General features: G+C 32.8%; 1 protein-coding gene and 1 pseudogene across 2 annotated transcripts in view; one reads left to right on the top strand and one right to left on the bottom strand.

Annotated features, from left to right (window-relative positions):
• ASCC3 (activating signal cointegrator 1 complex subunit 3) overlaps positions 1-12,974 on the bottom strand; it is a 449,567-nt gene that overhangs the window by 369,384 nt on the left and 67,209 nt on the right.
• On the top strand, positions 4,482-9,289 carry LOC306666915 (proteinase-activated receptor 2-like; annotated as a pseudogene). Its single transcript has 2 exons — positions 4,482-4,485; positions 8,095-9,289. The product of its transcript is annotated as a proteinase-activated receptor 2-like (transcript).

Here is a 12,974-nt window from a genome sequence, read left to right as displayed (position 1 = left end):
CTAAAAAAGCTATAAAATGAAAAAAAAGGAAGGACTGGTAATGTAGAAATAATAGAACCCTCATGCACTGCTTGTGGGAATATAAAATTGTACAGCTACCATAGAAATCAGTTTGCTGAATGCTCAATAAGTCAGACATAAAATTACTATATGACTCAATAATACACCTAGCTATACATCCAAGAAAATAAAAATGTGTCTAAATAAAAACTCATACATAAATTTAACTATTCTCAACAGCCAAAGTTGGAAACAACCCAAATATTCATCAATTGATAGATGGATAAACAGAAGACAGCATATCTATGTAATAGTATATTGTTTAGCCATAAAAAGAAATAAAGTAGTGTACAAGTAGGCGAACTTTGAAAACATTTTGCTAAGTGAAAGAAATCAGTCACAAAAGACTGCACTGTATAATTCCCTTTATAGGAAGTGTCCAAAATAGGAAATCCTTAGAGACAGAAGTAGATTAGTACTAGTTCTTTAGAGGGAAAGGTAGGAGGGGGGAAGGGATGCAAGATGATAGTTAATGGCCCTAGATTTCTTTTTGATGTTATTTAAGTTAACTAAAAGTGTGGTAATGATTGCACATATTTATGCATATACATAAAACAATAATTTCTATACTTTAAATGGGTGCATTTTATAGTATGTGAATTACATATCAACAAAGCTAATAAGAAATTTATGTACAAGAATGACTTGAAATACTAAAGTAACAAGGAAAATACTTAAAGGTTGAAAGGTAAAGATTAAATAGAATTGCCCTAAAAGCATTTTTAAACTATATTTACCTATTTAGAGTAACAGGTATTAATTGTGTCCATTAATGGAGGTGGTGTGGTATCAATGTATGTACACTCATCAAATCTAGCCACACTTTATTCACTTCCCTCCACCAACCTCTAGTAATCATTGTACTTTCAGGTTGACTTTCCTTAAATTCTTTTAAATCAGTGTTTTGAATTGTTAGCCATATACAAGGCCTGTCCTAGCAAACGAGAAAAGAAGGCTGTTTTGCTCTAGATAGCAAAACTTCCACAATTCCAAGACGAAGTATCCCCATCAGAGTTCTAAGATCAGCTGCTATTAGATTTAAAGAAATCCCAAAATTGTGCTTTTCATTACATTTGCCATTTTCATCCACACAGGAGAGCAGGTGCAGTTCTCATTCAAGATTTGCCTCACAAACTAATTTGGCACTCAGAGTGACTGTAAAGGTACAGCTGTCTGGATCACTGCTCTATACACTGGTACAAGTTTCCGAGGCTATCAAATTAAAAAGTAGGAGAAGGAGGAGGAGAAAGAGGAGGGGTGGAGGAAAGGAGGGGAGGAGAAGAAGGAGGAGGAGAGGAGGGGAGGAAGGGGGAGGAGGAGGAGTGGGAGAAGGAGGCGGAGACAGAGGAGGGGGAAGAGAAGAGGGAAAATGAAGTTAGCTATGGGCACAGAAAGGGTCATGTACTAACAGGTTGAAAAAATAAATAGACGGAGGCTCTCTAACAATGAAGAGGCAAGTTTCACTACCTGGCTATAAAGGATATGAGATTTAATGAAAACACAATACATAGGGATAGGTAACATCTTTTTCCATGTGAATACTGTTAAAGCCATTATCTGTTAAAGTATTTTTGCATGACAAAAGGTTTTTAGAGTTCTTGCTATTGTAAAACTTTCTGATTAAAATGAATTATCAGGTTATAGTAGCTTTTCATGAAATTAATTATGGAAACAGAAAATTAACCAACAGACTAAGTTTCAAAGGTGACAAAATTTATTTCAGAACATGTACAAGAATAGATTTAAAACAGCATTATTTCATTTATTAACAAAGCAACATTTAAACAGATGAATGTAGTTTTTGAATATCTCAAGAAAAGTAAACTCCACTTGCCATCATATCCTGAATTAAACCGTTATTATTCCAATAGCAACAGTGTTATAATGGGTGCTATATTCCCAACATAATTATCAAATGTATCACAGATATTATATTGCCATAAAAAGTAATGTTATATCTTTCAAAAAAATTTCATGGAAATTATACTATAAATTCTATAAAAATTGGTGATAAGAGATATAATGGGTCTAAATAAACACTATAATTTTTTAAATGAATTATGCAGAGATAAGTTGACAACACAGAATAAGTAAGACAAACCCACTTGAATTATGAATTTACTAAAGTTTTAGCAAAACATTATTTCCTAGTAAAACACAATTCTGCTCATGTTAAAGTGAATCCTGCTTTTCAGATCAGTCATAAAAGAATAATCACCTAAAACAGGCTTTAAAGCAAATAAAATTTCAATGTTTACAAAAGTTTTTTCAGCTCCATTCTGTTTCCACTAGTGAATATTAAGGAATCCATTAAAAGTAAAATAAATAAATAAATAAGTCTATATGGAGTTCTAAAAAAACCTCTTACAAAAGAGAGGACAAGCATTTTTCACATCAAATAGTCAATGGGCATTCTGAAAAACAACTAGTGATGCACAGCAAGCAGAATATCTTGATGTTAATGAGGTATCTGTTGGAATAACATTTATGGTTAAGTGAATTATGGGATTAATCTCAGTACTGAGGTCAGTTTTTATTCAAGGATTGTTCATGGTTCTGTACTCACAATTGTATCAATGATAAGTAAATTAGAAGAAATTGTCACATATATTAAGAATGTTAATATGATAGAATCAAAATCAAAACTTTTGAAAATATCTGTTGTAATCTGGACAAACCTAAGAATTGTTAGATATAAATATAAAACCTCACAGTTTGGTTTGAAAAACTCATGTGTAGTTGTATAAGATGAAACCTGGTCTCACATATAAATTACAGGAGAACTTGCAAAAATAAAAACTTTTTGCAAACTCAACATCAACAAAAAAATTCAGTGAAGACTAGGAAATAAATTGAATGTCTCAATAATAATACAGTATCTCTATCTTCAGTCATAATGGCAATTATCAAGAATAAGAGTAACAATAAATGTTGGCAAAGATGTGGGAAAAAAGGCACACCCATACATTGTTGATAGGACTGCAAATTGTTGCAACCACTCTGGAAAGCAGTATGAAAATTCCTCAAAAAACAGGAAATGGAACTACCATTTGACCCAGTTATCCCACACCTCAGGATATATTAAAAGGATTTAAAATCAACATACTACAGTGACACAGCCATATCAATGTTTACAGTGGCACAATTCACAATAGCTAAGCTATGGAATCATCCTAGGTGCTCTTAAACAGATGAATCGTTAAATAAAATGCAGTATTAGTCATAAAGAATGACTTTAGGACTTTTGACAGTAAATGGATGGATCTGGAGACTGTCATGCTAAGTGAAATAAGTGACTTATTTCTTTGTGACCAAAGAAAGTCAAAGGTCACATGTTTTCTCTGATATGTAGAAGTTAATCCACAATAAGAAGGATAGGGGTAAGAAAAAAGAATAAAGATCAGTGGAGTAGACAAAGGGGAATGAAAGAAAAGAAGGAGAGATGGAATAAGAGTGGAATGAATCTGACATAACATTCGTATGCACATATATGAATATACCACAGTGAATCTCACCATGCACATCCACAAGAAATTAATTTAAACAAATAAATAACTAGGAGTAGATGGCGGAAAGATCAGTAGAGTAGAGGGAAAGGAGCAGGGGATAGGAGGAGGGGAGAGGAAGGGGAGGTACTAGGGACTGAATTAAAACAAGATCTATTCCATGCTTTTATAATTATGTCCAAATGAATTCTATTGTCATATATAACTAAAAAGAATAAAAAAAAATTCCTTCCAGAAGAAAGTAATAGAGAACATTGTGATAAAAACTTAAAAACAAGTAGTGTTATGAAGCTCAAAAAGATAAGCAAAACAGTTGGTTAAAAGAATTTTAAAATAAAAATGCAAAACAAGAACTGACAGATACAAAAAAAGGACACTGAAGAAATCTAGAAATGAAAAACAGTCACTAAAATATAATTCTAGAGAGTACTAAAAATTCACCTGTAATGAAAAACAGCAGTAAGTAGATAAAAAAAAATTTTTTAAGTATTTAAGAGACATGGACATTATATAGAGAAGTTCCAATACATCTTAATTAAGATTTTTAAGTATGAAGACTGGCAAGAATGGCAGAAAGGCAATATTTGAAATGATTAATGCCTGGAATTATCCAGTATTATAGAAATACATGAATAGTCAGATTGAGTGGTTATAAACAAATGAAAAATTAGGCTGCAACAAGTGTTTGATCAGTCACAAATGATACTGGATGGTGCTGTAGTATTAAGTACTGAAAGAATGATTGTCCACCTAAAATGTAACCCACCAACTAAACTAATATTAAGGAATGAGGACAAACTAAAACAACTTGAGACATAAAAAGGCTAAAAACATATCACACACAGAAACTCACCAACACAATCCTTAAAGTACTAAAAAGAGGGGTTCTAGCTCAGTGGCAGAGGCTTGCCGAGCATGGGTAAGGCACTGGGTTCCATCCTCAGCACCACATAAAAAATAAATAAATAAAGGTTAAATTTCTTTTAAAAGAAAAGTACTGAAGAAGGAGAAAAACAAAATATAAGAAACAGTGAACACATTCATAAAATAAGCCAACAAAGTAGAGACTCTAAAACAAACCATTTTTACCTTTAAAAAATGAAATAAAACTCTAAACAAAAATAGTAAAATGGACAAAAGGAAGGTATACAGTAAATGGAAGAAATATTTACAGTTACTTATTTATGCTTAAAACAAATTCAAGAGCACCAACTAAAAGTGAAATTCAATTAGCTTCCAAAGCAGAAAAAAAAGGAATATAAAAACTTGAGTCATCCAACAGACAATAGAAAATAGTAAACATTAAAAGCTGAGAAACTAGAAGATACTCATCTACATAGTTTAAGAACTACAATTAAACTATGAGAAGTACATATCAGATCAAATAAAGTTAAAGCAACACAGTAGAAATTTTGAAAAACGAGGAAATAAATGAAGAAAATATTCACAAAGAAACAGAACTGGGCAAAACCAAAGAAAATAGAAAGATGGTAATAAAAGGAAAATTTCAGTAAATAAAAAGTAAAGTTTTTTAATTGACAAACTTTGGAAACAACCAAGATGTTCTACAACAAGTGAATAGATAAACAAATTATGTACATCCATATAAAGTAATATTATTCAGCACTAAAAGGAAATGGAGCTATCAAGCCTTGAAAAACATAAAAGAAATCTTAAATGCATACTGCTAAGTAACCAGAAGCCAGTTTGAAAGGGCTACACACTATGATTAGATCTATATGACATTGTGGAAAGGAAAAACTATAGAGGTATTAAAAAGGATCAGCGGTTGCCAAGGATTTACGGGGAGGGAAGGATGAAAAGGCAGAGCACAAAGAATTATTAGGGAAGTGAAACTACTCTCTTTGATACTGATAGTGGGTATATATCATTACAATATGATTACACTTTAGTCAAAACCCACAGACAAAGGATAGGGTTGTAACTTAATGGTATAGAGATTGCCTAACATGCATGAGGGACTGGGGTCAATTCCAGGAGCACAAAATTAATGAATGAATTAAAAATAAAGCTCACAAGCTGGGTAATATCAAGAGTGAATCCTAAAGTAAACTATTGACTTTAATTGATAATAATGTATGAATACTGTGTCATCAATTTTAACAAAACTATCACACTAATGCAAGACATTAATAACAGTGGAAGGAGGATATATACATGAAGAAAAAATTTTGCTCAATTTTTCAGTACCTAAAACTGCTCTAAAAAATTAATTAAAAACATAAGATTGTATAAAATTCAAGGAAAAAGAACTCTGAAGCTATTATTGATCAAGTCAGTTTTTTTCTTACAATTGATAAATTTTTATAAAGCTGGAAGAACATCTACTTATGATTTGAAGAAAATCTAGCAAAATGTTTTTTATGTAAAAGATGCTTAACAAATCATTGTGGAGCAAACAACAAAAAGAAAGCATCAGTGATCAATGCTATGTTGTTTTCTATCAGTTTTAGACACCGGGCCACAACATATACATCTCTGCTAATTTACCATTGAAATCTTTATACTTCACATACAATAAAATCAATGTCCTGAAGTCACTAAATTTTTAGAGTATTTCAAATGTTATCTCCAATAGCGTAAGAAAAGAAGCAGTTGTGAACAACTTAAAAATTTTAAAAAGAAACCCATTTAAATTGTGAAACAAATACCCTTGTTCTAAATGAGTACAACTAGACCTTCAGGCTTATCCTAATATCTTATAAATCTAGAGAATGGAAAAATGTCAGATGTCTTATTATTTCAAACCAACACATGCTGTATGAATAAAAGCTGAGACGTGGAAAAAAATAAAAAGCAACAAAACTATAAGCTGATTTCTTAAATACTAATTGAGCAAATATGAGGAGAATAGTAGAAAAAAGGCAAATACAAAGTAAGGGACGATATAAACAAAAAATAGTGTGAAAATAAAGACAAATCATATTGTGAATTACTTTGTAAGAATAGGCTAAGTACTCAGAAGAGATGCCAAATTTTTTAGAAAAATATAATTTTCAAACTTAAAAAGAAAGTGTCTGAATAAACCAACAACTACTGGAAATTTTGAATTGGCAATTTAAGTAAGCCCTCCATAAAAAGGCACCAAGCCATACAGTTTTAGATGTACACTAGTATTTGTCTTCATAAAACAGATAATCTTTCTTGTATAAACTTAAAACAGAAAAAGTTGAAAAGCTCCAGAAGCAGATTTTATGAAGCTGGAATAATGTTGGGCATTAAAACAGTATAATTTACAAATTCTCTACTCAGGCTGGAATTCTAAGCAAAGTATAAAACCTATATAATGCATCAGTGCATGACCAAAAAGCCTCAAGAAAAAGAGTAGAATTCTGATTCTCATAAAGCAAAGAAAATCCATGCATTTTCCTTTGAATTATACAGAGGCACACATTTTAAAAGCTAGAGTTGTTCTACACATTAAAGTAATAAATAGTATATAAGCTACATTAAAACAAGCATAGTATGCAAAGAAAAACTATTCAGTAGAGAGTCTTTTCGATAATATACAACTTTAGATTTGCATAAAATGTAAATAATGTACATATTAAAACTAAGAATAATGAAATATGATAAAAGTAGAAAATGTTAAAAGCTGAGCAACTCTGAAAAAAGCTTTGAATTGACAGTTCATATGGAAATAAATATTGAATAATTACAATAAGAAGAAAATACTTTTTAACAATTTTTAAATTATTGTTTGGTTTGTAGCATAGAAAATTACTAAGTATTCTACATTTCAAAATAGTCATGAATAACAAAAGAAAATAACCATGAAAATTAAGACAGCATTTATTATTCTATGAAAAAATGTGCTATGCAAATTGTTGCTTGCAGAGAATTAGATAAATTACATTTTCATAATAGCTAATGCTCATTATTTGCAGGTACTTAATCTAATGTAATAACTTACCAAAGCTAAAACCAAGGTCACTCAACACTTAAAATTAAGACATCTTGGAATATGAACACTAATTATACCCTTACACTATGATTAATTAGATGTATAGTAAATAAAGTTAAAACTAGGAATCAATGTATATTTAAAAGCTTACTTTACATTTTCATACACATGGCAAATTGATAGTTTGATTCTTACAAAGATATGCTAATTTTAATTACCTCTGAAGAAAACACTTTATAACCACATATATGCATATATAAAAACTGAACAAAATGCATGTATTAAGTCAAGCATTTAAAAGAATGCTTACAGCAAATTTCTAAATCTATTAATTATATTTATGTAAACAAACTCATAATACATTCTAGGTAATTCTCAATATGTTTTATATAAATTAGTCTTAACAACATTCACTGTACTAAATAAAATATTATGGCCCATTATCCTTTTAAAGAAATTAATAAACACACACATATACACACAAAAGTCCTAAGAGGTAGAAACTTAAGAAAGCAAGATGATAGGTATAGGTTGATGAAACTTCATTAGATTATGTTCAACACTTAAGAGTTCTTAGCACAACTAGAGTGAATGAATGAATAGAGTCAAAAAGAAAATGGAGGAGTGCCATCCCACAGGTGGCCTCTGCTTCCTGCAGTCAGACTACCAGAGGATCCAACAGAATCTCTAAAGGAAGAAGCCTTATTGGTAAGCATTATGACTCTGCTCCAATCACCAGAAAAAGGAGTTCCAGTGGAACCAGGTTTTTCTGTGGATGCGTTTTCTATGGAAAGCTTGCTACCATCTTTCTTCCAATTGTCTACACAATTGTATGTGTGGTTGATTTGCCAAGTAATGGCATGGCTCTGTGGGTCTTCCTTTTCCAAACAAAGAAGCATCCTGCTGTGATTTACATGGTCAATCTGGCCTTGGTAAACTTCCTGTCCATTAATTGGTTCCCCACATACTGTTTTCCACACATACATGGCAACAACTGGATTTATGGGGAATCTCTTTGCAAGGTGCTCACTGCCCTTTTTCTATGGCAATATGTACTATTCTGTTCTCTTCATGACATGCCTCAGTGTGCAAAGGTATTGGTTTATCATGAACCCCATGGTACACACCAGGAAGAAAGCACACATTGATATTGGTATCTCCCTGGGAATGTGGCTATTGATTTTGCTGGTCACTGTTCCCTATATGTCAGGAAGCAGACCAACTACATTCTAGTTCTTAACATTACAACCTGTCATGATGTTTTGGCTGAGGAGGTATTGGTGAGAGACATGTTCAACTGCTTCCTCTCTCTGGCCACTAGAGTCTTTGTGTTCTTAGCCTTCCTCAGTCTCTACCTATGTACTCATGATCAGATGCTCCCATCTTCTGCCATGGATGAACCAGAAAAAAAAAAAAAAAAAAAAAAAAAAAAAGCAGAGGGCCATCAAACTCCAGTCATTGTCCTTGCCATGTACTTGATCAGCTCATGGTTCATTATTTCCTGATTAAAAGCTGAGGCCATTGCCATATCTATGTCCTATGTATTATAGCCCTCTGTCTGTCCACCCTCAAAAGCTACAATGACCCTTTTGTCTATTACATTGTTTCATAAGATTTCAGGGATCATGCGAAGAATGCTCTCCTTTGTGGAAGCCTCTACACTGTGAAATGAATGCAAATATCCCTCACCTCAAAGAAATTCAATTCGTACTCTTCAGGTTCAACCAAGGTTAAGACCTATTGAGTTTTCCAGCTCCACAGATGAAGTTTTACAGGAGGATGTGAAGTCTGCTTACCATTGTGGCTTTGCATAGGCCTTGTATAAGCAGTTCTCCCAGGATTGCTGGAAGCATCCTTGTTTGTATGGGAAAAGTCTCCCACATTAACATAGATGTGTGTCAGACTTCTCCTACTCAGATGTCCTAAAAACTGAACTGAAACAGCAAGATATAGAAGGTCCTGAAAAGACAGAAACCCTGTTATCTACAAAAACTACACCTGACATGAAGACTAGCTTTCTGTCTGAATGAAGACTAGGTTTTGTTCTGAAACTATTTCTTCTACATCTGGGTTATCCTTTTAGGGTTTAAGGGCCTTCAGAGAGCATCAGTCTAACTGACTAATTTATAAATGAAAAATATAATACGGTAAACAAGCTGCTCAGAGTCAGATTTCCAACCAACAGCATTGAGCTTAGGTTGAGCAATAGAATTCAAATGTTCAGTAAATGGCTTTTTTTTTTCTTTTTTTCTTTTCTTTTTTTTTTTTTTTTTGGTACCAAGGATTGAACCCAGCAGTATTTAACCACTGAGCAACATCCCTAACCCTTTTAAAATATTTTTTAAATTTTTTTTTATTTTTACAGATTGCATTTTGATTCATTATACACAAATGGGGTACATCTTTTTGTTTCTATGGTTGCGCACGATTTAGAGACAGGATCTCACTGAGTTGCTTAGCGCCTTGCTAAATTGTTGAGGCTGGCTTTGAACTTGAGATCCTCCTGCCTCAGCCTCCAGAGCTGCTGGGATTATAGGCATGCATGACTTCGCCTAGCATAAGTGGCATTCTTGTGCTCTTCCTTAAACTCATTGGGGATCTTGATAAAAGTATAGGTTCCTCAGTTTCAGTAACAAGAACTCAGACTATGGGAATAGGGACATTTTATAAAACTGAGAAGATTATGCACGTGAGTTTGAGAATCACTGGTCTGGGCTTTGCTGCCACTGATAAGGTGCCACAATAATTTCCATAAAGAAAAGGTGTGGTGGCAAATGCCTATAATTCAGCGGCTCAGAAGGCAAAAGCAGGAGAATCACAAGTTCAAAGTCAGTCTCAGCAACTTACTGAGGCTCTAAGCAACTTAGCGAGACTTTCCTCAAAAAAAACAAACAGTTGGGGATATGACTCGGTGGTTAAGCACTCCTAGGGTTTAATCCCTGGTACCAAAAAAAAAAGTTTTATGCGTCTTTGTGTTCAGTTTATAATAAAATCTCCTGAGTGACTTACGGGGATTTTCAGTTATTTCTTTATCAATCCTTTGCTTTTGTGTGTATCACTAGTCAAGAAAAGCACAATGAGGATCTTCAATATGTAAATACGAATCTTATATAACGTTTTACTAGCTTCAGTCTGAGTAAGAGTGTTTTACAACTAAAAACAGCATTTACCACTTAGTATTTTTAAAAACTGTTGGCATATTTATTGTCAGTTTTATTCACCTCTTACCAAATATGAAATTACAGTTTTCACAGGGTTTGAACCACATCTGTTTGGAAAGAAGCAGGGATATATAAGGATTTACAGCATATTTGAGAAGTATCTGACTCCAAATTGATTTTACATATCTGTTGTATTCATGACTTTTAAAAATTATTTTATGGTGGGTTTATAAATAACACATGATCCTTTTTCTACAACTTAAAAATAATAAATAGGACAACCATTCCAATTATGAGCACGATGGTTTGGAATCTTTTATTGCTACAAATTGGTAATGACAAACATTTCTAAGTCCTCGCTGTGAGCTTAATACATGAATAATATATTTTCAACCATATCCATAACATATAACCTCAAAAAATTGTGAGATGAACAAGAACCTTAAAAGTCATCAAAATTGAATTTTCTACAAATTTCAACAAATTCAGCAAATGCTTCTATATCTGCAATAACAAATCACATTACTCACCGAAAGAGCTCATTATTTTGAAGGACTCTGAAAAATGAAAAGGTCTGCCTGAGCTGAGATGTATCCTCACGTACCTTTTCAACACATACTAGTTATAACCCCTGAACTTCCTCTTCCACATATAGCTCTTCAAATAATGTGCTTATCCCCTAATTCCACCAGAGCTTTCCCTTCAAAAGGATACCCAACTACAATTTCTTTCAAGTGCTCATCACAATACATGATTTCTTCCTCCTTTGCCAACCTGGTAACTCTACTCTACATAACGTCAGTAGGATTACAGCTTCCTTTAAAGTATGCAGTAATCTGAAGAGCACAAAAATAAAAAGAACTATCATCACCCATGCATAAGGCTATCTTTTAGCTATAAAATTATATTGTTAGCTAGTTATATAGTATTATTTACAACAGTCAATATATAGGGAGCACATACCATATGCTAAGCACTGTGCTAAGGGCTTCATGAGCATTATATCTTCAGAGCCAACTTAGATGTCAATTCACTATATGGTCTGCACATAACAAGTAATAAAACTGAGACTCAAAGAAGTGACTTGGCTAAGGTAAGTTTTTAAATAGAAGACCTAGGGGACATACATATATCTAACCTTAGTGTGTCCTTATTCATTTGAATTTATAGCTCCCACAATGAGTCACATTGAATTTATTTTTTATAGATGCAGCTGCTAAAACAAATCTTCCTACCTGGATTAACAGTATTTCTGGATATAAATATTTAACCTTATATAGCCAGGACTATCCTAATATAGATGATAAAACTTAAGAAATCTGTTACAGCAGGTAAAATACTTCACTCTTACCCTTCTCTAAATGTTACACTCAGGTAAAAATAAAAGAAATAATTCTTGAGTTTTCTTCATGAAAATCCCATCCCTAAAATGCTTTCTTCTAAGTAGGAATGAAGAATCTGAAGTAGTAGACAACATGGAAGTAATAAGAACCTTGGGAGAAAATGACCGTGTCACTTTAGGATAGACATATACCCACAAATTAAGAAAAAAGAATAGATGCATCTGATCCAAGTAACATTCTAAACAAAACCATTGAAACTAAAATTTTTTTTTAAAAGTACAAAATGATGAAAGTTTCAATCATGTATTTGGGATTGCCTTTCTTAGCATAACACCAACAGAAGATTCTTACATGAAAAGACGAATAGACTGCCTACTTATAAAAACTTCCAAATCTTAATATGCTTCTTCTATATGAAAAAGTAACTCCACTCCATCTATGGAAAAATGGGCAACTCTCACAAGAAAAACAGTAAGAGGTTTACAAATAACATAAAAAAAAAAATTTAACCTCAATAGTAATTTTAAAATGTAATTAAGAGAGTAAGATACACAGGTGAGGTGGGCTGAGGCAGAAAGACTGCAAGTTTGAGGCCAAGTTAGGCAATATAGTGAGAACCTATTTCAAAATAAAAATAAAATGGATTGGGAGTATAGCTCAGTAGTAGAGCACTTGCCTGTATGAATGAGGCCCAGGGTTCAATTCCCAGTACCGATTCTAAAAGAAGAAAAAGATACTATTTTCCCTCTATTAAATAGGCAAGATTTTTTTTTTTTTTTTTTTTTAGTATAATATATAATTGTCAAGAATGCTAGTAGAGCATGGTGGGTGACACATGTCTGTAATCTCAGTGGCTTGGGAGGCTGAAGCAGAAGGATCACAAGTTCAAAGTCAGCCTCATCAATTTATCAAGGCCCTAAGCAATTTAGCAAGATCCTGTCTTGAACTAAAAAGTAAAAAGGACTGGGGATGAGGCTCA

Source organism: Sciurus vulgaris, assembly GCF_902686455.1.
Source record: "Sciurus vulgaris genome assembly, chromosome: 7".
NCBI classification, from domain to species: Eukaryota; Metazoa; Chordata; class Mammalia; order Rodentia; family Sciuridae; genus Sciurus; species Sciurus vulgaris.
The sequence above is the reverse complement of the archived record's forward strand: the minus strand, read 5'-3'. Positions and strand labels throughout refer to the sequence as shown.